We start from the raw sequence: 26,685 nt of genomic DNA, 5'->3' as shown, positions 1-26,685 counted from the left end.
AATTATCTGGGCAACTTCCAACTGACCAACAATGAACATAAAAAAATAGCATCCAACCCGTGCCGTACACATAAACACGGTCTGTTTGGTTTGGTTTTAGAACATCTGAGTATTCTCTTTCAGGGTGAGTCTGCAAAACCACTACGATGCTATTCCTCTATTCATGTTATTAAAGCAGCAGAAAAATTATAGCATGAAGCAATGGTGCCTTAACATCTCTGGGCACAGCCAAGGAGTGATGCAAGAATTCCCACCAACGGCAAAACAGCTGGCTGCCAAATTCCATTTTCATTCTAGACCACATCAGTTTAGTCATTCCTGAGGTGGCCCCGCAAACTTCAAAAGTAAATCTGCTGGAACAGAACATTTTGAACATCCTACTACAAGACTTTTCTCCATTAAGGACTTTGAGCAAGCAACCACTGCTATCATCAGCCTCATCAGCTATCCCAATGACATGAATAACAACAAGTGATCTTCCACTAGTCCCAGCTTTACGGAAAGATGGGAAACATCTACACAGAGTTCACCACCACCACATATGAGCAAGTTCTCCTGATTGTAATGGTTGCCTATTCTAGAACACCATCAGACTCATGAGCAGGATCACAAAGGTACCTGATTTATTAAAGAGTAGTATGCAGGATCACAAAGAAAGCTGAGAATGAAAAAAGTGCGCCAAATGCAAACTAAAAACCCTCGGTGCAAATGAGATCCCTCCCCCCGTAGAATCTTCCCAGGCTCACAATCCCAGGTGCTCCTAACGGCTTCTGATGGTCGGCTGGAAAAGTCCTTGAACAGAGAACATAACCCAGACACATTCCATTGAAATGAACATAGACAACAGAGCTTGGTACAAGGTTTCACAGCAGCCCCCTCCCAAACAGAAACGTGCGTCAGCGCCATGGCATGTGAAACATTACGATGTACAGTGCACATTGAAACAGTGAACATGACACTGATCTTCTCATTGTGCAGGTAGAAGGTTGCAGCAGAACATGCCCCCTGACCCCCTTCCCACTACACTTAATAATACCTCAAATTCACCATCCTACAAGGCCACCACACTTTACCTCCTCTTAGGACTGCCTCTGGCTTCCAGCTGGCTTGGGTATGATATATTGGAGGTGTTAAGTTTTCCCCTGTGCCACCTGTAGATTGCCAGTATAATCCCATTCATAAGATCCTTCCTGGGTGATCTGACTTTTCTCAGCAGGAATCAAGCACTTAAGGATTAATTCAAGGCAGTCACTAAGCAGCTAAATGTTTATTAAATGTTTAATATTAACTAATGTTATGGACAAATAATATTGGGCACAGCAAACACCCACTTCCTCCTCAACTTGCCCATAAGCTCCCTCCCCTCCCCTTCCTGGACATGAACTCCTGTTTGTCAACCGGAGACAATCTCACAGGTATGCAAGAAGCTGTCTTATACCAAACCAGATCTTTCAGCCTTACTCTGCCTAATGAAGGGCCAGCCTCTCTGCAAGCCAATTTAGGAACAGTCAACTTGGTGACCTGCTAAGTGATGTTTATCCAATGCCGGCAGTCCTCTCCAGTTATAATCAAGGCTCAGGAAAGGTGGCCTACAATTTCACATGGAAGGGACCTGGAGAAGTGCACAAGGACAGGTTTCCAGATCAAACTAAGCCATAGTTTGCTGCTTCCTCCACAATTGGTCAGGTTCATATAAGACAAACACCATTCCTTTTAGGTGAGCAGCAAGGAGCTGACACTTCGCATCTCTCTTTCACACATTCTTTTTTTCCCCCTCTGGGCTTCTTATTATGGACTCTGGCTGTGTTTTAAGACAAAGATAGAGAAACTTTTGATGACCAAGGATCACACTTAACTTATTGTGGGACTTGAGAGCTGCCATGTTCTCAGGACATTCTTATCCAGATCAGGTACAAACCAAGCAGATGCATTCATGCAACTCTCTAAACTTGGTTAGCCTTAATCTTAGTTAGGTTACTTTTTAGGTTTGGTGTCTTATACAAGCCCAGTCTCTGTCGTTAATTTATAGTTCACCCTAAAATAGGTTGGTTTGTGATTCACCATCTTCTGGGAACCCAGCCACTGTCTTAGCATGGTGTGTGACCAGGTGAGCACATTAAGCATTGGGTTGGATCTTGTATGTTATGTAAACACAGGAACTGTGGTTGGTTAACCCAGGTTTAGAGTTTAGCATATGGCATGAACCTGCTTTGCCAATTTCTGACAACACTCAGTGGTGTAGAGGGTCTCTTTCTGGTATTAAAAAAAGGCGATTCGGCAGTCATCTTAAAACGTGTGTGAGAAAAAGGTACTTTCAGACCCTTGGTTGCCACTGATTACCTGCACTGCAAATTAAGACAGATATGAGTCTTTGAAGACAGTGCAAGAACCTTGTGCATTTTCAGTTTGAAAATTGGTTTGTTCTCCTATTTACATTTGGGGAGGACAGACTCAGCAAAACGAAGCACATTTCAAATTTTGAGAGCACGTGATGGCCCCGCAGGAACCTTGGATGTTCGTAAAATGGCTGCCAGAGTGGGCATGCCCAGTGCTTGGAAGGCAAATCACTGGGACTTTTATAGAACCCAAACACAGCACGGAAAATAAATAGGATACTAAAGGCTGGTACTTTACACTATGCCAGCATTCTATTTAATTTTTTTTATTAAACATGTCTTGACAAAGGATGTCAGAAGGCAGGGGGTTTGTTCAACACAAAGAAAATTGTTTGGGAAGAACCTGGTGCCCACAGGTATTATGCCACATAAGCCTGAAGTAAGATACCCGAGGAAGTTTTATGGTGTTATTCTGAAGCAAAAGCTCTGGAGGCACTTATATTTACAGTGACTACATTTTCTCGGAAAAAATAAAGGACAAACCTGAAAAGGGGGCAAATATGAAAGAGGTTCACACAGATAAAAAAAAATTGTTTATAACTTTGCTTTACAAAGAAAAATTCAAGAGCAAAATCAAGAAAAACTTTACAAAAACACATATTCTAATAAAAATATCTAAAATCAAACAGTATACAGTACATAAATTTATTTTAAAAAGACAGTTCAAGTTCCATTATTTTTCACATCAACACAAAAGACTGCATTAAGTGGTACCATTTGTACGGCAAAAGTTAAAGGACCAAAATAAAGGACAAAAGTGAGTTTTTGAAAAATAAATAATTCTAAAGGACAGCTTTCTGAAATAAAGGACTGTCCTTCATAATAAAGCTTATATTACAAGCTACTCCTTACACAAGGGTTGCAACTGGCAGCCTGCAAACCAGTTTAGCCCCTGAACCCCCATTTTGCAGCTTCCACATACTGTAGTCCTCTTGATCGATGCTGCAAAAAAAAAATGGGTGCATGATTTTCCATTGATTTCCACTGAGAAGTCAAAGCAAAGATTTTGCAGGTATGGCCAAAAAAATCAAGACGGTAGCCATGATGGGGTGATCAAAGCTCTGCACATACCATTGTGGCTGCCATTTTGATTTTTTTTATCACACCTTGCAGATACCCCTAATCAAAGAAAGTAGATCAACTTCCACAGGGACTTTACATCCCTTAATTATATACAATGTGGAAGGCAGGCAGGCAATCTAGTCACCCCATTTGCAAAAAATAATAAAAAAATCACAGCCCTAATTCTTGCTGTCATAGCTTCACTTTTTATATTCACAATAATGGATGTTCGTTGGTTAAAAAAATAAATTCTAATCCACCTGAACAACTGAAAGCAATCTTTCAACCACGGATCAGAAGAGTTCACTTTTTTTTTTTACCCACAACTTTGCCCAAGCGCACGGTACAAAAGCAGTCCAAAGCAGCAAAAAAGAAAACTGAATAAGGTTGGCACTCAGAAAAAGGTGAAAGGATTAACTGTCATCGAAGAACAAACAAGCAAAAACAGAGAAAGAGACACAATGTACTTAGAAATTACCTACAAAATAATTCACAAGCAAATTTGTTTAGCACAATGACTCACCATGAACAATATTAAAAAGAGTTGAACATGCAATTAGCAGACATTTTTATCGTACTGCTTACTTTGTGGGCCAGCCAGCACAATCATTAAAACAAACCAATGAGGTACAGTAAAAGAAGAAGATGACTCTCTCTTCTGACCTTAGAGCAGTGTTTCTTTCATGAGCATGGATGGTGAGCAGGAGGGAGCCCCTACCCAGGGGGGAAAACGCATGCACAGTAGAGAGTGTTTGAGCTGTCATTCAAAGAGAACCAGAATAGACCCGCCTTGAGTTTGGGGGTTTATCTGTCTGGGTTTTCCCATGCTTCTTCAGTTGGGTAGGATTTTCTGTCTACTGTAGCAGTAATAAAACACTAGAGACTTATTCCTCGTCTCGGTGTGGTTCCTGCTAGTCAGGACAGTTTCTCAACCTTGGGAACTTCAAGCTGTGTGGACTTCAACTCCCAGAATTCCCCAGCCAGCATGGCTAGCTTAGAGGGACAGCCTCCCCAATTTGCCCCAAACTCACATGGTTTCATAAAGAGTTCTTTATGGAAGACAGACTTCTCCTGAGATGATAGCTTATTTATTTAAGTATGTCTTCATTGAATTGAATTTATGGGACCCAAGCACACAGATGCCCATGGACACCCAGATTAATATATCAGGGGATATCAGCAGCCCCTGACTCCATTAGGGGTCTCTGGAGAGCTGCGCCCCCCAACAGGGATGGCTCTAGGCCTAAATATGCTAGGCAGTTGCCTAGGGTGCGAAATTTTAGGGGCACCAAAATTGAAAAGACTTCCAAAATACACAATTTTGTTGTTGCTTATTTGTTCAGTCGCTTCCAACTCGTGACTTCATGGACCAGCCCACGCCAGAGCTTCCTGTCAGTCGTCGCCACCCAGCTCCCCCAAATACAATACACAATATGAGTATTAAAGTCTGATAATCTTTCCTTGTTGCTTCAGAACTTTTACTTTCTACACTTCAAAAACACTCTCAAAGTCAGTCGAGTGGTAGTGAACAGCACACTAATCAGATGTCGCAAGTCACAAAAAAGAAATTATTATTACAGCTAGGGGCCTCAGGAAGCTGATAATATGTCAGCCTTGCGAGGTAGTCCAGAAAAGAAGCATACAGCACCCAGAAGCACTAGCTCTATCTTTATTGTAAGGTTACATTAACAGAATCTTGCAAGTCCGAAAGAACCTCTCTTCCCCCCTCGCCTTTACAGTCCAAGAAACCAGGGAGGGTCCCTTCTGAGATGTTTCCTACGCCCCCATTCCTTCTCTGGGCTCAGCTGCCTCTTATCTGAACGTTGTCTAGTCTGTGGCTCTTCCTCCTGTCTCCCAAGGTCATTCCCACTTACCATTACATAATATTACCAGAGCAAGACAAAGGTCTGATAGGAAGGTCCTGAGCAAGCAAGGCACATGACTATCAGCTTACTGAAGTTATACCCGGAAAAGTGGTAATGGACCACTTTATGTGCCGGCGTGCCCACTCAAGGGTTAAATATAATTTCGCAGAATTGTTGCCACATGACAACAATGGGTGCTGATGTAATTAAAGTCATCTACTGTGGTTCACAGCAAATAGGGTGAAAATGTCAGAGAAAAGAAAAAAAATTGTTCAGGGCTGAAAATCGTTAAGTGTAAAGTTCAAAAACTTGAAGAAAAAAAAGGAACAATGGAGTACTTTTTTGAAATTCCTCCTAACAAAATTGAAAGATGAGCCGAGCCATAGGGGACGCCAGAATATGACTTTGCTGAGGATGCCAAAACGTCTAGAGCTGGCCTTGCCACCCAAGATCCACCAGTGCCAACACAAGCTTTGGTGCTCCCACCTGTCCACTCCCTAGGGCTGGGATGCAACTGCCCTGCCTTCTTGGAATCCTCCCTTTGATTATAATTTCCCATAATGCTCCTAAGCAGGGCCCTAGGTAGAGCATTGTGGGTAATTTAAAAAGCAGGTGTCTACTTCAATGTAAATATTTCAGAGTTACAAGGAAACATTGAGTTCAATCTTGCTCAGTACAGGAACCTACATTGAAGTATGGCTGATAGATGGCTGTCTGGTCTTCAAATGAATGTATCTAGCAAAGGGGAGACCACCACTTCAGTGGCTTCTCAATGGCTGCCAGCAGGTAAAGCTCAGCTCTAGAGTCTACCAACCAAGATGGGGTCGAACAGTTGCATCTTGCTGGTAAGACCTAAAGCTCTCCATCTGCAACTGCTTATTCCTCAAAATATATTCTGCTTGTATTGCAGCTAAGCTACTCAGCTCTCCAGATCTCTCCTGCTATGCTACTCAGCTCTCCAGATCTGTAACAGGGGCATCATGGTTACAGCAACAATGATGGGTCCAGGTGGATTTGAGCATTTGGTGTGGCTCACTAGCGTGGAATAATCACAACTCCCCCACACACATACAAATCACATGTAAAGATATGAAGTTCAAGGGCCAGAAAAAAATGTGCAAAGGTTTAAGAGAATATGTATGTTCTTTCCCCTTACATATGGAAAGCAATTAATGTACCAGGTTTTTCTTTCCAGTCTTCACATCTCTAACTACAAAGAAGATAACTGAAGCCTTCCTAGGTGATTGGTTAGTGGATTGCTTTTGACTTAAGCAACAGAGTCTGGGATGGAAAAAGAGCACACCCATTTCTCTTGCCCTTGAGAATCCCTAAGAGTATTTACCACTACCCCATATTTTAAAGGAGATATAGTTCAAATCTTTCTGGCAAGATTTGGAATTCTGGAAGGATGTCATGAGTGCTACAGGCTATCCCAGCCATTCTGCAAGCCATGATGTACCCTGAATGCTTAAGGGTCTGGGGAGAACAAACTACAGCAGGTTTCCTACATCTTTGGAATCCAGTGTTTGTTTTCTATCACTCACAAGTCAGCTCCCCACTTCTCTGTCTACAAGGGACTTTGCCACACTGGTGTTAGCAGTGGGATGCTGAAGAGGCCTAGTTAGTGGCCCACCCATAAAGTGCAAGCAAGAGTGCAAGCTCTTAACAATGGGCTGCCAGGAGGAGGAGCATCTGTATCTACAAATGGCCATGGTCAGAGCCAGACATCCACTTACCGGAAGACAAGCTGGTGATGTTCATCATCATCATCCTCTCTAATCCTTCAAGGGTCCTCTGTTACTAGGCTACCAGATCTGGGATGCGACCCCCTGTATGATCTCTAGATGGAAGCACAGACACATCAAGACAACTAACTCTGTGCTGCCATCTATTGGTCAGATCTGGTAGCCATATTATGACCTCAGATTGACTTTGTCTTTTTTCCCCTAACAGATATACACAATTCCAAGCAAAGCACTCAGTTACATCCACCATCATTTATGTTTTCTGAGAATTATCATCAGGCTGAGGAGGGTCCAGAGATAGCTGTGTAACAAAAGATTATGCTGGGACTGGGGCTGTGCAGTATGCCTACTTCCCCAATGTGCTTTTAGGAGAGTCCAGAAGGCATCAAAGGACATTCTCATAGGCACTGTATTCCCTATCTGCTCTAAAAGGAACAAAATGAAAAAGTGGGAGGACTGGATAATCCATCCACCAAAATTATCTCCCATATTTGTTGCATATTTGTTAGAGCCAGATGTTCCTGGAGAAATGCCAAGGTTGTTTGGTTTGGATTGTTTTGCTGGGAAGAGGAAGTACCATAAAGAAAAAATGCCATCTTCCCACCAAATACTCCTAGCTGATAATTTAAGACAAGGTTCAGTAACAAGGCATCTGGGGATACAGTCTGAAGTGCTTGAAATCAGTGCACAAATTAAAATAGATGTTTTTTAAAAAGTACCACATCACACAAGATTTCAGCATTTTTATATGAAATCCCATAAATTAATGTCTCATTAGATGCAGCACCTTGAAAACTCAACCAATTTAGCACTTTAGGGTTGGTTTGTTTTTTTCACTCTGCCCCTCTCTACAACCTTGTTTCAAGCAGTGAGGAGGGCAGGAAGCTTCAGAGATGATTCACCAGGTGCTGCAGACCAGACAATGTCAAAAGCCAGGTTAGAGAGAAGAAAGAAGAGGGACAAAAGCAAATTGGTACCCATTTAAGGGGGGGAGGTTTAAATCTCATTACTATTATAACACCACACCAAAACGAAACCTCGGTTTACCAACCAAGATGCCTCCAATCAAGGGTCCTCAAAGACCTTTCAAGATGCTACAACAAAGAAGAGGACAACCACTGCTTCTCCAGATTTTGGCTGCATTTGCATGATCACCCATGGTCAAGCCAACAGACTGGGTACACTCCAGGTCTCAACTAAACAGTGTCATCTTTTGGGACCCAGGAAGTGCACCTTCTCTGTAGCAGCACCTGCCCTCTGGAATGAGGCTCCCCCCAAGATCCACGTGGTTCTTACTGTTGACATTCCAGAGGGGCATAAAGACTGGCTGTTTTTCCAGGACATGGGTTAGGGTGGATAGAACCCATGTTTCAGGTGTGTATGTTGTCCAGATTGCCATTTTGGAACTTATTTTGTAATTTTTTTAAAATTGCTTTTTTAATTGTATTCTTATTCACTTGTTTTCATGTGGTTTTTTAAATTGTGAGCAGACCAGAGTGAGTAGGAATTGGGTGGCATCAAAAATCAAATCAAATAAAAAGACACACTTATCTATGGCTTTCTCAGCTAACTCAATTATCTGGCTTTGCACAATGCATGGAACAGACACTGAACCCATGGGCTCAGTTTGCACAACAGAGGGTGATGTGCAAACACAGCTATTGCAAATCAACTCTCATTATCCTTGGCTATTGACCAAGATGTGGGCGTGACTGAAAGGAAGTCCTAACCACAAATGGCAGGCTACAAGGTGCCTGTACCAGCTCTAACATAATCCAGTGAACTCCCCCATCATGCGTCTCCAATGGGCTACCAATGGCCTCATTCTCTTGCACTCCATGGTTTCTTCCAATACAGGCCAAGCATGTAATTACACAACATCACAGGACAATGTGAAGACCAAGAATGGGAAGAGAGCCAGTTTGGTGTAGTGGTTAAGGCAGCAGGCTAGAAACTGGGAGACCGTGAGTTCTAGTCCCGCCTTAGGCACAAACCCAATGGGTGATCTTGGGCCAATCCCTCTCTCTCAGGCCTGGAAGAAGAAGGCAATGGCAAAGCATTTCCAAAATCTTGCCAAGAAAACTGCAGGGACTTGTCCAGGCAATTGCCAGGAGTACACAATGACAAGGAAAAGAAACAGCCCAAAAGAAACAGTTACCAAGTTTGGGGCCCCAACAGAGAGAAGCAAAACATGTAGGAACCAGTTATTTATACTCTAGCCTAAAAAGTTATCCCACAGCAGGATTTCAAGGGCCAAAATATATGGTATCATATGTGAAACATGATACCTGATAGGTACCAAATTTCAACCTTTCCCAGCTTGCAAAAACAACAGCCCTTCCGATTCTGTGATTCCTTGTCTCCCCAGCCCAAATTTATCTTGGTAGCACAACACCCCCAGCTTCCAGGGATGTAATCTTGAGGAAAGGCTTTCAAATGAAAGCATCTCTGCTGGAAGATCTCCAATTAAGAGGTCACCACCTCTCTGGGTCACCGATTCCACTGCTGATCTGCTCCAACAGAGAGGAATGTTTCCAAGAACGACACCCGTCCTCTGCTGATAATCCAAGATGGATAACGGGAATGAAGAATGTTTGCGGTGGATAGCTCCTTACTACGTGCCGAGTGGGATAACAATCGCAGGGAAGCAACGCCTACTGGCTTATTTGGTTATTTATCGAATTTTATCACCGCCCATCTGCCCCCCAAAGGAGGGACTCTGAGAAAGCGTACTGGTTGCCTTTCAGCTGTAATGCCCTTCATCCTGTTTGGACCAAGACAACTGAAGGGCTGTGTATTCCCGAACCCCTGGGACAGGAAACAAAATGACCAAAAACAGGATCCAAATACCAGGGTGGGTGGGCTCTGACAAGGTCACTGCTCCATGTGCTGGCTTCTCCATGCATAGCAGACAAGTTTAAATACCAACCTGCATGATCCTCATCCAAGCCAATACAAAAATCAAGCCCTACCTCATTTCCATCCAAAGCCAATAAACCCAGTGAAAACCAGTCACTTGTTTGTGTAGTATTTAATCCAGCCAGTCACTAACCAGCTGACAATAAAGGGTCACATTTACCAGGTGAAAAGCTGCCACGCTGGTAAAATGTGGATCCCTGCCTACTTTTACATTGTTCCAGGGGGGGGATCTTTTAAGTCCTTAAAAGCAGGAGAATACAGAGGAGGATTTAATATGCAAATAAATCCTTCCCTGTTATTTGAGCAGCAGGTGGCACGAGTTGGAGAGCGTGCAGGTAATCAATCAGTTAGGGATGCTGTGCTGCTTGGTCTTAACTAGTGTTTTTCAATCTTGGCAGCTTTAAGATGGGTGGACTTCAACTCCCTGAATTCCCCAGCCAGCTTTGCTGGCTGGGGAATTCTGGGAGTTGAAGTCCACCCATCTTAAAGCTGCCAAGGTTGAGAAACGCTAGTCTTAACAGAGAGCTTGCAACAATACCTCTTGCCTGTCTATCCCTGCAGCTCTTTTTCCTGGAGGACTGACAGGTGAGACTTAGCTACTGTCCCACTGGGGAATTCTGGGAGTTGAAGTCCACCCATCTTAAAGGCACCAAGGCTGAGAAACACTAGTCTTAACAGAGAGTTTGCAACAACACTCCTTGCCTGTCTATCCATCCAGCTCTTTTTCCTGGAGGGCTGACAAGGGAGACTTAGATGCTGTCCCACAGCTGGCCTGGTGCTTATGTTTCCACAACAAGCTTACCCTGCTATTGACTTGGTTAAGCATGCCAGGCCAGACCAGACTGGGGAGCGGGGAGGGGGGGAGAGGGGGGTACTACAAATTCAGAAACGTGAGCGCCAGGAAAGGCTAAGTGGGTAATCTGCAAAGCTGAGGTGCTCCTCTTGAGTGAAGGTTTTCCAGAAGACTCTCTGGTTCGTTTTGAGGGTATAACCAAAAATTTAATTTCAATTTACACACCCACACACTTCAACACAGGCTTCTCGCATTTGGTTCACTTATTTAAGGGCAATTAATATCCTTCTGGAATTTGGAAGTAAGGGTTGGGATGCACTAACATACTATCTTGAGCTTAGCACCAAACCCAAAATAATGCCTGTGGTTTTTCATGGATAAAAGGCACAGAACGATATATTTGTCCATAAAAAAAAGCAAGGACTCTGCAACTCAAACTTGACTCCAGGTGACCACCATGTAGTGATCTTGCCAACCATAGGAAAATCATTCCCTTCTTCCAGGATTTTCTTTCAATTTTCTAGTTAAGCCTACAACCTTGGACATCCTAGTGGCCTCCCATCCATGTACCAACCAGGTCCAACTCTACTTAACTTTTTCCTCTGAGATCAGCCAAGGTGTAGGACTATCTTAACCATGTTCACTCAACCAGCTTTTCTGAGTTTGCAACAGCCCACAACACCATAAACCACCAAAATATGCTGGCCTCACCAAATATGCTATGGTAAAACATGGTTGGTTAGCCTGATTTAGGGTATTACGCAAATAGAGGGAACAAAAACAAAAGCAGGAGCTAATTTTCTTCATCCCCCCCACCCGACCTCTAACAAAAAAAATGCACCCCAAGAATACATATACTGTCTCAGCAAAAGATGCCAAGAGAAGTCCAAAATACCCAAGCAGGAAGGGGGCAATTAAACCCCCTCCCTTTTAAAAAATATATCTATTGTTGCAGGAAGATAGTCACTTATCTCCACCCCTACAAGTCAAGAAGAGAACATTTCCTTTCTTTGCAGCATGGAATGCAGTTAGACACTCCATTATATACACATTCCCCTTCCCCCCCCAAGAAAATATGCATTTATAAAAATAAGCTGGTTTAAGAGAGATTGGCAAAAGGCCATTTGGATCTGCGTCTTGGGAGTTTCTCTATTATCAAGTGATTTCTGTTGTTTCGGGCTGCCGGATCCGTTGCTTGGAAGAATTTTATTTGCAGCAAAATGAGAAAGGAGACTCTGTATATAAACTAACATGCTTCAATAAACAGCAGCATACCTTCAAAAAGAGTCACCATTTATTCTCTCTCTTTATATATATATCTATCTATCTCACACACTCTGTACTGCAAGGAGATTCACCTTTCTACAACAGGTGGGAGGAGACCAAAGGGAAAACACCTTCAGTTATTTCTTTAAAAAAATAATAAAAGTGGGATAAAAAAAATCTAAAAAAAACCCCCACCAAGTCTCCAGGAACCGGAATCTTTTATTTCCATGGGAAAAATGAATTTATATAAACTAACTCACCCACACATACAGAAAAAGATGGATGTGTCCAATGGGCTAGGTTAAAATAGGATTGGATGGCTTACCCCTCAGTGGGTGGCCTGAACTCAGATCCCTGGTTTATAATGTGACTTGTAAACTCAGCGCATTGGGTGAATTCAGTTAACCATGGTTAAGTCTTGTCAAAACAGCCAAAGACAGTAAGAGATCAGCCGCAGTCTTACAGCTCATTTGCACCGAGGTAAGGCCGCTGAAAACAGTGGCAGTTACCGCTGAGTAGATAGCTCCCGTTCCCAGGAAAGTGAAGATTTTTAAAAATCCGGGTAAACTATGGGGGGGTGTAATTAATCCAGACCCAGCCGTCCAGCGAGATCAAACGCGCTCTTCCAATATTACGCCTTTTATATTCAAAAGCCAGGCGCACCGCAAAAAGGAGAAAAACAAAGAATGCTTCCATCACCGTCCTTTTTTCTCACCGCCTCGGCTAGTCGCAAGAAATCGTGCATCGTACCTCTTTTGATCTCGAGTTAAGAATCCCCCCCAAAAAACTCTTAAACAAACCAGCTTTGAAAGACGGCTGCTTGGAGGAGGACAGGGAAAGTTCATCCCCCCTCCCCAAATTTCTGAAAAACCGCGAGGAGACCCTCCTTTGGGAGGAAGCTGGAGGGGATCAACAGAGAGATGGGATACCCCCCGCGCAAAAAACAAAAACAAAACCGAAACAAGTCCCGCTACTCCAACGGCAGGACCGACGCATTTGAGCGGCAAAGCCCCGAGGGACCACCAGGGGGCAGCCACGAGCCAGAGAAACGCCAGGCACCTTGCTGCGCCCTGGTGGCCGTGGGGATGTTCGCAAGAGAGACGGCGAGGGGCTGCCCCGAGGGCGCCCTCCTTGGGCTGCGCTGGGCTGCGCTGGGCTGGGCGGGGCGGGCTGGGGGCGCCTGGCTCTGCGTACCTCCAGGGTGCGGATCTCCTGCTGGGTGAGATCGTTGGACGCGGCGCACTTGGTGCGGAGCCCCTGCAGGCTGGAGAGCGAGATGTCGATGAGGTCCTGGAGCTGCCCGCATTGCTGAAGCGCGTAGCCTGCTCGGCCCAGCCCGGCCGCCCGGGCTCGGCGGCAGCCACTGCCGCCGCCGCCTCCAGCTGCCGCCGCCGCTGCCCCGCCGCCGCCTTCCTTCCTCTCGACCATCCTCTGGGCACCTCCGCGCGCGACGGTGGCTCTATCCATTTCTCGGCATCAGGGCGGCTGCCGGGCGGGTTGCGAGCGGGCTGCCCTGCGCCGGAGCGAGCGAGGGAGCGAGGGAGGGCGCGCGGGCGGGCGCGAGCGAGGGAGGGCAGGGCTCCGGCCCGGCTCCGGCTGCCCCCTCGAGCCGAGCGAAATGGTCGGGGCTGGACGCCTTCAGCGCCGACGGGTGTACGGCAGGGGAGGAAGCAGGCGCGCTCTCAGCGGCCGCGCAGATGCCCCTTCGGGTTCACCGGGGCATCCGAATTCGAGGGACGGAGGACACCTTGTGCCCATCGCCCCCGCAGGGAGCGCCTCGGGGCAGGTTCATTTCCGACCAAGGAAGGGGGGGATCGCTGATAATTATTCAGCAATAATTATTCAGCCGCCGCCGCCGCTGCAAACTGGCCCCGTCTGCCCCGTCTTGGCTTGCTCTCCTCCGGGCTTTTTTTTTTTTTTTTAATAATTATTTAAATAAATATATAAATAAATCTCTCTATCAGCTGGCGCCAGGTCAAAGCCGACCGGGATGCTGGGAGTCGTAGTTTTGGTGGGAGGTGGAGATAGGGGTATGCCCCGCCTCTTTCTCTCTCTCTCCGCCCCCCCGGCCTCCCTCCCCGCCCACTTTGTGAGGATGGGAACCGAAACAGCGGCGGCGATGCGGGGCTGCCCTTGAAAGACGTGCTAATGGGAGCCCGTTAGATTGCGGGGGCGTTCCAAAGGGCTTGGAGGCGGAGGACTGAGGTCGGATGGTGGGCCAAGAGTTGGAGGAGGAATGGGGAGACCCAGATTCTGCCCCCCCAGCCATGGAAGCTCGGGGGGGGGCTTTGGCCAGTCCCTCCATCTCAGCACAACCTACCCTACACAGTTGTTGTGGTGGGAGAAAAGTAAGTTTTGTACTGCACTTAGTTATAAGCACATACCAAATAAATGTACTACTACAAAGGCCAGTGTGAAGTTTGAATTTTTCCTCTGCTGTGAATTCCCTGGCTGGCTTCACCCCACCAGCATGGCTTCTTCAATTAATCTACTTTCCCAGCTTCCCACGACAGAGTGAATCATAAACTTGGATCCTTAGTTTGTTGTTCAGTGTGTGTACAGCAAACACTGGCACCTGGGTCCATTCAGCAAACCATGGTTTAGTTAACTGTGGCTAAATGTGTTTGTTTATTTGATTTATACCCAGCTTTTCCTCCTGCAGGTCAAAGCAGCTTGCAAAGAGAAGCTTCTTTCATTTTATCAGTTAATGCATTGTCTGAACACACACTTTCTCTATATGTGTGGGTCCACCGATGGTTAGATCACAAACCATGGTTTTCTCAAGCCACTTTTCACAAAACCATAACTAGGCCCTTGGGCTAGGTTTACACAACCCACGCTAGGCTCAATGTGGTTGGCAAATCTGTGACTCAGTGTGTCATGGGAATATCACTTGTGTGATTGATTTCTGGTTTGGTGTGTTGTGCAAATCCAGGAAACTGACTCCTCAGAAGTTAGCAGGAGGGCAGTAGTGACCCACATGACAGGATTGGGATAATCAGGACGAGATATACGAAGTTCTTGAACACGAAAGGAAAATATCTATGCTGTATCCCCATTCTACAAACCGAATAGCAGAATAGTGTCACCAGGTTGGGGAAGCCTGTTGGCTGAGCGTGATGAGACTCAGGTGTGCAGTTGCATTTGATGGATTATGTGCCATCCAGTCATTGTCAACTCTTAGCAACCACATAGATTTTCTCCATGATGATTTATCCCTAACCTGGTCTTTCAGATCTTTCAACAGTGCGCCCATCGCCACTATAACTGAGTCCATCCACCTTGCTGCTGGTCGTCCTCTTCTTCTTTTCCTTCCACCTTTCCCAGCATCAGAGCTTCTCCAGAGAGCTGGGTTTTCACAGAATGTGTCCGAAGTACGATTATTTGAGCCTGGTCATTTGTGCCTCCTGTGAGAACTCTGACTGATTTGTTCAGTGATCCATTGGTTTGTTTCCTGGGCTGTCCATGGCTGTAATGGTATGTGGGAATGACCTTGGGAGACAGAGGGAAGAGCCATAGACTAGGCAACAGTTGGATAAGCATCAGGGGAGCCCACAGAAGTAATGGGGGCATGGCAAATATCTCAGAAGGGACCCTCCCTAGTTTCTTGGGCAGTACAGGAGGGGGGAGAGATGTATTTTCAAACTAGCAAGATTCTGTTAATGCAACCTTACAATAAAGTACAGTTAGTACTTCTGGGTGTGCTTGTTGGGACTACTTTGCAAGGCTGACAGTGGTATTCTCAGGAGTCTTCTCCAACACCAAAGTTTAAAAGCATCAATGCTATTCCTATAGTTGCCTCCAAAATTCTGCTGAACAGATAGCTGTGTAATGAAAACTGTCAGGAGTGGAAGACAAACCACAGAACACTTAAAACATGGATGAATGTGATCCAATTGCCCCTTGGTCCCAGAGATCCTCTCCTTCCACAAATGCCCTCAGATGTGATCTGGCTTTTGCCTTTGGGGAGAAGAGATTGAAGGAGCCACTGAATTTATCCCCTCCTCAGTGCAGAGATCAAAATCAAAGCATTCCCAACAAATACTTGTCCAGTCTCTGTTTGAATACTACAGGTAGTCCTTGACTTACGACCACACCTGGGACTGGAATTTCCATTGTAAGTCATTGCAGTTATAAGTTGAGTCACCACATGACCAGACCTGATTTTACAACCATTTTTTTCTGCAGTTGTTAAGTGAATCACTGCAGTCACTAAGTGAATCCAACTTCTCAACAAGCTTTTTTTGCCGGAAAGCAGCAAAAAATGTCACAAAATGTGATCACGTGACACTGGGATGCTGCAGCTTTTCATAAATGTGAGCCCCATGGGGGGTGCGATGTTTTGCAATGGTCAGAAGTGCTTTACAGGTCATAAAGCACCCATTCTGAGGCCATTGTAACTTCGGACTGTCGTTAAACAAACGGTCGTAAGTTGAGGACTACCTGTATTCCCATCTTTTCAAAAGTCACTTTCATAGAGTCTGACAGCAGGTGTTCTCTGGAAATGCATTGGGCAATCCTATACCAAGCTGGGTTTGCATGTTGCATGAGGCAAAGATTCGTTAACCATAGTTTCTTGAACACGTCTGAGCCAACACAACAGGCTAAGCTAAAAGCTAACCCAACACATTTTTAGCCTAGCATAATGCATGCAGAGCTGGGTTTGGACATTAATTAAGCAAGCTAAAGGCTTCGTAGTCTCAAGGGGGCCTCTCAAAATTTTAGATTTTTTTCCTATTTTATTACAATCTCATATACAAAAGCCTCCTTAAATTAAGCCTTCCTGTATGGCCCACAGGACCCCCATTAACTGATTAAGATATGCTTTGTTTCTGCACTGTATTCACACCTACTGTTCATAGAGGACCTTTCCCCATCACATCATGGTTTGTTATGCATTTTGGTGGCCTTCTTGCCAAGTTCAGTCGTTCTAATGCCTCGTTCTCTGTTAATATTTACCATGTGGAGCCTCTACAGATTCCCATAGTTTAGGGCAGTGTTTCTCAACACTTGGCAACTTTTAAGATGTGTGGACTTCAACTCCCAGAATTCCTCAGCCAGCATTGCTCAGTTGAAGTCCATACATCTTAAAGTTGCCAAGGTTGAGAAACACTGGTTTAGGGTCTCATGAGGTCTAAATCTGGCCCTGGATGCCTTATCCAGATCATACCTTTCTCTATCCAGGGTCTTCAATTTGTATAATTTCCAAAGAGTACAATGCTTGCATCAGCCCTGCAAGGTAGGCAAAAGTTGCTCGAAGTCACAGAATGTACTTTAGCGCACCTAGGATATTGTAGCCGAACCTTTAAAGCCTATTAAAGTGCCTCTCTACTTCAACTTATACCTAACAGTCAAGGCAAGGTTGTTTTGAGGTTCTTTCTCACTCTTTCTACTTTCCTGGGAATCAAACATATTTTTTGTAGGGGCTAAGCACCGTCCTTCCCTTCTCTGGGTCAAACCACATTTCATCACAGCATGATTAAAATAGGTTTAGCTAGCTGGTGCTTCTGTGTGTCATCTGAAAACCCTGAATCCAACCTCAGTCAAAGTTAAGATGGTGGCTGTGACTGAAGCCCCACCCCTTTTTATGTGCATGATCCTGTCCACCATCTTGACTTTTTTGATGCCTTCCAGACACCCTGGTTAAGTTCACACAACACTTTTGCTACATTTACAGAACAAGCTTAATGGGGGTCAGTTTAAGACCCTGGGACTCTATTTGTACAACTCATAAACTGGGTTAGGGTTAGCCTTAAACCTTACCGCTTTGTTTTGTTCTTGGGTAGTTGACTATGTTGGGCAAACTTTAACCCATTAGATTGATTTATGATTTAAAAGATTGTGTGAACCTCCAAGCTGGGTCCATCAGTAACCCCCCCCCCAAAAAAAACATGTTAGGCCAACCCATCTGCTGAGCCACAAATAACGCAACCTAACATGTTGTTCAACATCTGTTGGTCTGTTTAGGATCTAAAGCTGTTTGGTACCTGAAGAAGCAAGGTCAGTGTGTGTCTGTGTGTAAAAAAAAAAAGCGACATGGTGGCTGTGACTATGTAATTGAAGCCCAGTCCCATATGTGCATTGCACACACGATGCAAGTAAAAAGGGGCAGAGCTTCAACTGCACAGTTACAAATGCTATCTGGATTTTTGAGCCCCCCCCTGCAGATCCGCCTACCCTCTCTGCAGGAGTAGTCCATAGGAAATAAAGGAAGACGACTCAGTTGTGCTTCACACTGAGTTGTACAGACTCCCCTATTACCTTTTAGTATATTTACCTGAAGCTGAAATCATAATATTTAAAAAACAGTTATTAAATGTGATCTGTTTGAACACAAGCAGCAGAAACATTATTTTGAGACGCTGTAGAACACCGGGATTTTAAGAGCTGGGATGTTAATTGTTTTCAAAGAGAGATCAATTTTTTTTCTTTTTAATCTACAATTTCCTCTGAAAAACTGCCTCCCACATGCTCTTTTCAGGTACCTTTCCCCCTGCTCCGTGGGCTGCCTCACCGTACAATAAGACTGAGCAGCGTGTCTGTAATGCCGACTGCAATTATTTTAAGAAAGATTCCCTATTTTTAAACTTGTTAATGGCAGTTCCTTATCAATGCCATTCATCTTGGCAATTGCATACTTTTCTGAAAGTAAATCAGAAAGCGGGGAGGCGGGGCTGACTGTTGAGTAGAAGTCTCGTCTTGTGGGGGGGAATCAACTTTCTGGCCAGGTCCACACAGCATAGCTAGGCCATACATGGCTTAACGATAGTGGATTGATGGTGGGCGGGATCGCACAAAACACTAAACCATGTATAATGGTCTATAAATCTGTCAGCCCACTAGGTAGACCAGATCATGAAATCAACTCCACAGAAAGGCTAACAGGACTTTTGTTGAAATTGGCTATAAGAACGGAATCTTGCAAATCTGATTGTGCTGGACCGCCTCTTCCTCCTCCTTATAGTTCTGTGAATTAGGGAGGTGTCTGTCTAAGTCACTTCGAAATATTATCTGGATGTTCTGGACTTTAAAATGCTTTAGCCCTTTTTGTCTAGGCAACAGCTTTTTCGTATCTCTGTCAATGTCATCTTCTTTACTCTCTACACCAGTGTTTCTCAACCTCAGCAACTTTAAAATGTGTGGACTTCAACTCCCAGAATTCCCCAGTGGGACAGAATCTAAGTCTCACCTGTCAGTCCTCCAAGAAAAAAGCTGGAGGGATAGAGAGGCAAGGGGTGTTGTTGCTGCAAACTCTCTGTTAAGACTAGTGTTCTCAACCTCCGTGGCTTTGAGATGGATGGACTTCAACTCCCAGAATTCCCAGCCAGCCTTCTTAAAGTTTCTTAAATTTTAAATCCTAAATTTTAAAGGCTGGCTGGGGAATTCTGGGAGTTGAAGTCCACCCTTCTCAAAGTTGTTGAGGTTGAGAAACACTGCTCGACATGTTACTGTAAGCAAATAATAAAAGTTGTATTCGCATTCATAACTTTGGTTTTCCAGTCTGGCCCACCTTGAAGGATTAACATAAATCTTGCAAGTCTGAATACTCTTCCCCGCTAGGGGGAATTAGAGAGGGTCCAATCTGAGACATTTTCTCAAATTACATTTCTGCATTAGACTCAAACTTCTTTTATCTGACTGTTGTCTTGTGCCTCTTTCTTCCTGTTCCTCAAGGTTACCCTTACAACCCATTATACTACAAAACCAAACTGGCTAGATTCATAAAACACGCTAAACCAGAACCAAACTACCATAGGGGTCTGTTATAAGCCATGATGATGTCCTGTGTACTGCGAAGTCATTGTGCAAATGATGTGAATTATATAATTTGCAGATTAGATCAGTCTCATCATTTGCACAAGGATGCTGTGGTGCACGCAAGTTCATTTGTCCCTTCTTGACCCCCATGGATGCCCACACAAGCCACCCCAAGGCCTGTTGCCTGAAGCAGGCCTTAAAAACTTGATTCTCCTTGATTTGCTTTACAGATCATGTTGCTCAGCTGAAATCTGTGGAATAAACCACATTTGGGTGAATTCACACAACAGACATAAAAAACAGGCAGAGCTTTGATTGCACCACCAATCTGACTTTTTCTTTTTCTTCCCTGTAGATCCCCTTGTGCAAGTTGCAGGCATTTTGTGGATGACCGAGGCAAACCATTCATCTCCCATCTGTTTGGGACCCTTTGAATACGCCACAAAGAACAGGAATTGGCAGAATCAGGAGCCTGTTTTGCTCCGCGTCTGTTCCTGAAATCTGGCTTTCAGGGAACACGTACAGTCTGTGCATCCTCAGCACAGCAGAGGGAGGGGAGGAAAAATGTGCTGCGTTAGGACAAAGATGGCTCCTTTGCTGCTGCAGAGACAAACATATGTGGGAAGCACTTTAAGTCTATTGTTCAGGGAGCTGGCAAGCGAGGGATGGGAAGAAAACTTGGGTGCTCACCAGTGGCTCTTACACCCCTATGATTTCCCCCTCTTCTCTTTCTGAAAAGTTTTCTGCCAGGCTTGCAAGAAACAGCTGACCAGCTCTTGCAGAGCAAAAAACAAACACTGCTTTTGAAACGTTCCTCCTGTCCTCAGACACGTCCTTGCAGTGCAAAGCAAAAACTGCAGAGTTGCCCTTTGTTGGGAGCTGATCTTGATGCACTCCCCCAGCATGCTAAACCATAGCAGCAAGACTGATACAACAGGTTAAGCTGATATATAAGTGGCTGGTTTGTGTGTTGGCAGTGGTGTTCCCTGACATGGCCGATCTAGTTCAGAGTTTCTCAACCAGGGTTCTGTGGCACCCTCGGGTTCCATGAGAGGTCACTAGGGGTTCCCTGGGAGATCATGATCTATTTAAAAAAATATTTCAAATTCGGGCAACTTCACATTAAGGAGGTAAGTTTCATTCTTTATTTTCAGTTTAAGAACACTGTTAGCGCATATATACAGGCCTGCCCATGAAACAAATATAATAATTTGATAACTTCCACCCTATATTTGAGCCTGACTGTGCAGGGGTTCCCCAAGGCCTGGAATATATTTCAAGGGTTCCTCCAGGGTGAAGAGGTTGAAAAAAGCGGAGCTAGTTGGTCCAAGCTGGTGAAAGCAAGTTACTGGGTGATGTAGGAACAACCTAAGGAACTCAGGCTGTTTCAATTATATTGAGAGCATCAAGCAGCCTTTGTACTGATGGTAGGTTGTTATCCAGCCCCACCAGGAGTGTCTGCAAGGTGTGGTCAAAACAGTCAAGTTGGCATCTGTGATGGTGCAATTGAAGCTCGGCTCACAAGTCACAGGTGCCAACTTGATTTTTTTTACCTCACCTTGCAAACACATCTGTTGAGGCTGGGGAAGACCAAGGGAGCAAGAATTACACGGACTGTAGTCAGGTATCTTTAATGCTTATCTTCCAGTCTTCGAAACTAAAAGGAATTTTTCACCCTCCTTTGGAGTGAGTTAATTGAAGTGGAGTCTTTCTGAAACTCTCCTTCCCAGCTTTCTTTCCACCTGGGCTGGGCTGAGGAGATCACCTGGCAACTGATTCCTGCTATCTCTTGATGATGTCTAATCCTGCCCTTTCACGCTTTTCCCAGCCCCTCCATAATCTCTCACAGCTGTCCCTGTTGGTTGTTTGCATAAACTTTTAGCAAAAACATTAAAGGAACTGAGGTCAGAACCTCGCATTCTGTACTTGCTTTCATTTTACTCTCATGCTGCAGAGGGGTACAGAGACGGCCTTGAAGAAAACATGTGGCAACCATTTGTAAAACCTGAGCTTAGCCCTGGAAGGGAGGATGGAGGGAGAAAGAAACTCAAGACTGCCCTGCCTTGATTCTCATTAGTATAAGATGGAAGGAAGGAGAAATGCAGTCAGGATGGTTCTAAGATTTCTTGTAGGGTCTGTTTTCCAACCTGGCCCACCTCCAAGATCTGAGACTTGCACACACAGAGGGATGAAAAGAGGGAAAAAAACCTACAAAGACAATACAGGTAGTCCTCACTTAACAACCATTTGTTTAGTGATGGCTTGGACTTATGACGGTGCTGGAAAAACCGACTTACAGCCAGTCCTCACACTTATGACCATCACAGCATCCCGTGGCTACATGATCACCATTTTTGACCTTCTCAGCCAGCTTCTGGCAAGCAAAGTCAATGGGGAACTGCATGATTCACTTAATGACCACATGGTTCACTTAATGCCCATAGTGATTCGCTTAACTACCACTGCAAAAAGGCCATAAAATCAGGTTGGATTTGCTTAATGACCACTTCACTTAGCAACCAAAATTCCAGTTCCAATTGTGGTTGTTAAGCGAGGACTACCTGTATGGCAGGTCAACTCAATTTATCAAGCCATTGTAGCCTCCTATCTCTGTATCTTCTCTGTCTGGATGCTGGATGCGAATTTCAAATTTAGGCCTATCACATTTAGGCTGCAAAAATCAGCCTAAATGACAGCAGTATTTTTTTTCTAATAAAGTGATTGAAAAAGCTTTATATATCCACAGATCAGCTATCAAAAATTTCAAGCAATTCCCAACAATATTGGGATAACTGTGCAAGAATATAATCAGCTCCTTATTTTTAAGTGTAGCATTGGATTGTATAAATCAGTGTTTTTCAAATTTGGCTACTTTAAGATGTGTGGACAACTCCCAGAATTCCCCAGCTACCTCGACAACACCCCAAAACCGGAGGGACAAAAGCAGGGGTGGATTGCAGACATGTCCACAGAGTATGGTCAAAATAGTCAAGCTGGTGGTCGCAACAATGCAATTGAAGCTCCGACCATTTTTTGTGGGTGGGGCTTTGATCACCTGCTGTTAGCCCCAACCAAGCTTAGCATGTTGTACTAATGCATCTCAGGTCTTTTCCTGCACTTGGTGAGCCGTGAATCTGGCCAGTGGCAGCTTGTTCAGTGCACCCTGGTGAATAAAACCATGATGCAGTGATAAACCATTTTTTGCTTAATCGTAGCTTGTCGACCAAAACACAATTGGCTGTTTGATGATTTGCAGTGCTTCATTTTAAACTTCCAACAGAGGCTGTGAAGGGTGGAGAATCTCAGAAAAAGAGGGCCCTGCCCAAAAGTGTCACTGATGGGTGTTGCATCCATGCGCCCACATACTCCTTCGGGCTGTGCGACCCAGGAAAACACATCCAGTTTCTTAGACATACCAGTCAGCCTTGCATATCTGAAAACAACAGAGATGGGTGTGTTAGTCCATGAAAAAAAAAAGCCTCATCTTTCAGTAATACCTTTACTAGGCAACACCAACATTCAAATACTGTTGTTCTCCTGGACTGCTTCCTCGGAGTTTCAGGTTTTAAACAATGGGGGGGGTGGGGGGGTGGGGGGGGCGGGGGGGAGAGGACAGCGCACAAAGAATCTTTCTAAGCCTTCCACATTATCAGAGTCCCTGCTAAACTAGAGGAAACAAGATCTCTGGGGCAATTTCACAAAGTTCTGGCTCTCTTCAGGCACAGTGATAAGGAAATGTCCAGCCCTCTTTGAGAACAGTGGGTGCTGTCTGGGTTTACGAGCTGTGTGTGTGTCTGCGCTGCCTGAAGATTTCTCACCACAGCAGATTGCTCTTGTCTGGTCTGGTGCTTATTTGCACAAATGGCTTTTCCTGGATTTTAGGGGTAAAACGTGTTGCAAGTCATTGTGTGCTGCTCAAGTCATCCATGAGCTAAGAAAAACCCAGGCCAGCCTTTTGTAACATGGTGCCCTCCAAATACGTTGGGTTTGGGCCTTTCCCTGCTGTTGAATTATGCTGCTTTTCACCCATCCTTGAGCTGGCAGAAAACTATATTGGCATGGAATTTGCCATCCTCTTGCCGATCACTCTCTGCCTCTAATGCAGTGTTTCTCAAGCTTGGCAACTTTAAGACGTGTCAACTTCCACTCCCAGAATTCCCCTAGGGACGTGTCAATTCCCCCTAGGGAATTCTGGGAGTGGAAGTCCACACGTCTTAAAGTTGCCAAGCTTGAGAAACTACTCTAACACCTCCGTTCCCAGTCACTGTCAGTTCCTTGATTTTCCTCCAAGCTAATGAGTGACAAAGGTACAGCTTTTGTCATATTACCTAGGATTGTGCTATTCTTTCGCTCTCTTTGAATTGCCCCATATGAACACACCTGGGGCACAATGCTGCTGCAGGTTAGTCACTGAAGTCTGAGTGTTTTTTTCAGCAGAATTTGTAGGAGGAGAACTATGTGAGTCTATGGCAGTGTTCCTTAAACTTTTTTCTCTCAGGACCCCTTCCCCACTTTTAAAACCCCAAAAGAGCTTTTGTTTGTATGGATGATATTTATCTAAATGTACTGTGTTAAAAAATAAAATTGATGCATTTGCTGCCACTACTGCTTCTCATGATTGATTGATGGGATTCTAATATTGTATTGTTTTTCAGCATAGGCTGGCAAATAATTTTGATTTTGAGGACCCCTGAGAGGGTCTTGGGGGACTCCTAGGAGCCCTAGGTCCACATTTTAAGAAACACTGGTCTATGGTATCCAAAAATCAGGAGTCTGTTAGCACTTTATCAGACTTAGAAGTTTTCGCTTTTTAATAAAATGCGTTAGCCTGAAAATGTGCTACCAGACTCTTTCTGATGATCAGAACCTAAAGATTGAAATCACAAGTATGTTTCTTTCTTCTACATATTTAAAATACTTACCTACCTCCTGTTTGACCTCTTCACATAGCATGGAACCTTAAAAATGACATACAATACAACATATCAACTATAAGAAGATTAAAGTTATTGTTTTATATATATGGAATGAAATCAAAGAAGTTGTCAAGGGTGAATGTGAAAAGTGGCTGCCGAAGACCAAGAAAGAGAAGAATGGAAACTGAGTGTCAGAATGAAAAGTAGAAAGGTGCAAGAAGAGAAAAGAACCGGCAGCCAAAAATCTCTCAGGAAGTTGCCATTAGAAGAGACAAGGAGCAGTATTACAACCACATCTGTAAAGACAGTGAAGATAGAAACCCAAAGAAAAACAAGGAAAGCCTTCCAAAAGATCTCCGAACTCAGAAGGAGGTTTCAACCTTGTCTTGTTATGCCAAAGGACAGATATTAACCGATATTAACTTGGTATGCCATGGACAGATATTAACTGTTTGCAACACAAGCAAATAAAGATGGAAGCCATTGACTACAATTCCATATGCCTAATGCCCATCTAATCAAGAGAAATAATTTGCCCAGGAACTTGACTTTACAGCAGAGATACAGTAATTCTCTGAGCCTCCGACCATAAAGCTACTCCCTTCAACTGAATGCTTTTCTATTCTGTCTGAAATCCATTTCACAGAAAGCACAGGTGAGGTTAAAAGAGAAATAAATTTACCCATTCACAGATGTTTCCAAGCTTGGCTGTAAATTTTCCTTCTGAGAAAGTCAAGTTGATACTTCCCTGTTAATCAGATGTGGATTTTTTATTTTAGGGCAGTGTTTCTCAACCTCAGCAACTTTAAGATGTGTGGACTTCAACTCCCACAATTCCTCAGTGGGACAGAGTCTAAGTCTCACCTGTCAGTCTTCCAAGAAAAAAGAGCTGGAGGGATAGAGAGGCAAGGGGTGTTGTTGCTGCAAACTCTCAGTTAAGACTAGTGTTTCTCAACCTCAGTGGCTTTGAGATGGGTGGACTTCAACTCCCAGAATTCCCAGCCAGCCTTCTTAAAGTTTCTTAAATCTTAAATTCTAAACCTTAAATCTTAAATCCTAAATCCTAAATTTTAAATTTAAATTTAAATCTTAAAGTTTAAATCTTAAAGTTGCTGAGGTTCAGAAACACTAGGGCTACCAGATCTGAAACTCCAGATGACCACTAAAGGCAGCCAAATTATTGGTTTTGGTGTCTCTCTGCTGCCCCCTAGGTCAAATCCTCGGGACTTTGCAGCCACATTTCGTAGCCCTACTTGATTTCTCCCTTTAGTTCAGCCCTCCTTATTTTTTTCAGGGATTACTTACTTGAGGGGCGGGGACAGGCGGTGCAGAGAGTGAGAAAGGAGAAGTTTCTAGATTTCATGACCTGCTGGCCATTTTTTCCCATGGGAAAATTGAAAGTAGGATGAAACCTTTAAGCCAGGGCAAGATTAAAACCAACAAGAGCCCGCTTGATACAGCCTGCTTCTGCTCCCACCCAAACTGTCTCTTTCAGCCGCTGAGAAGGCAGACATTAAGCCATTGTGTTCCAACATAATAGCTACTTTGGGGAAAGTTGAAAAAGTGCATTTTATTTTTCCTTTCTCCAGACCAGAGAGCCTGAACTCCAGCTTAGGGTTGCCTTCCTGATGTCATTTCTTGGCACCAAACCAACAGCCTCAGCCAGCCTCTGCTGTTTGCCAAGTCTGAGTGCCTGAAGCGACTTTCCTTCAAGTCTGTCACCAGCCAGGCAAGATCTGTAGCAGAGCAGCCCCCTTACACAGGATTGGCCTGGTGACATCTGTGAAGCCAACATGGAGGACCAGAAAATACATTCTGCCCATTGCTTTCCTCCAGGTGTTGAAATTCATGTCCCCTGTAATTCAGAAGGCAGTAAACAGTCGTCAAGGCCATACAAGGGGGAGTTTTCTGTGAAAAAAACCACCAGCCAGAAGTTTTCATAGGCAGAAGGGAGAAAAATCACTC

At 44.4% G+C, this 26,685-nt stretch overlaps 1 protein-coding gene across 1 annotated transcript in view; it reads right to left on the bottom strand.

Annotated features, from left to right (window-relative positions):
• Positions 1 to 13,464, bottom strand: part of KSR1 (kinase suppressor of ras 1) — a 143,616-nt gene extending 130,152 nt beyond the window's left edge. The window contains exon 1 of the mRNA XM_063297300.1: positions 13,241 to 13,464. The gene's annotated coding sequence lies outside the window, so the exon portion shown is untranslated. The remainder of the gene's footprint in view (positions 1 to 13,240) is intronic.
• Positions 13,465 to 26,685: the final 13,221 nt, after the last annotated feature.

This window comes from Candoia aspera, chromosome 1 (assembly GCF_035149785.1).
Source record: "Candoia aspera isolate rCanAsp1 chromosome 1, rCanAsp1.hap2, whole genome shotgun sequence".
Classification (NCBI taxonomy): Eukaryota; Metazoa; Chordata; class Lepidosauria; order Squamata; family Boidae; genus Candoia; species Candoia aspera.
This window is presented reverse-complemented; position numbering and strand designations above follow the sequence as displayed.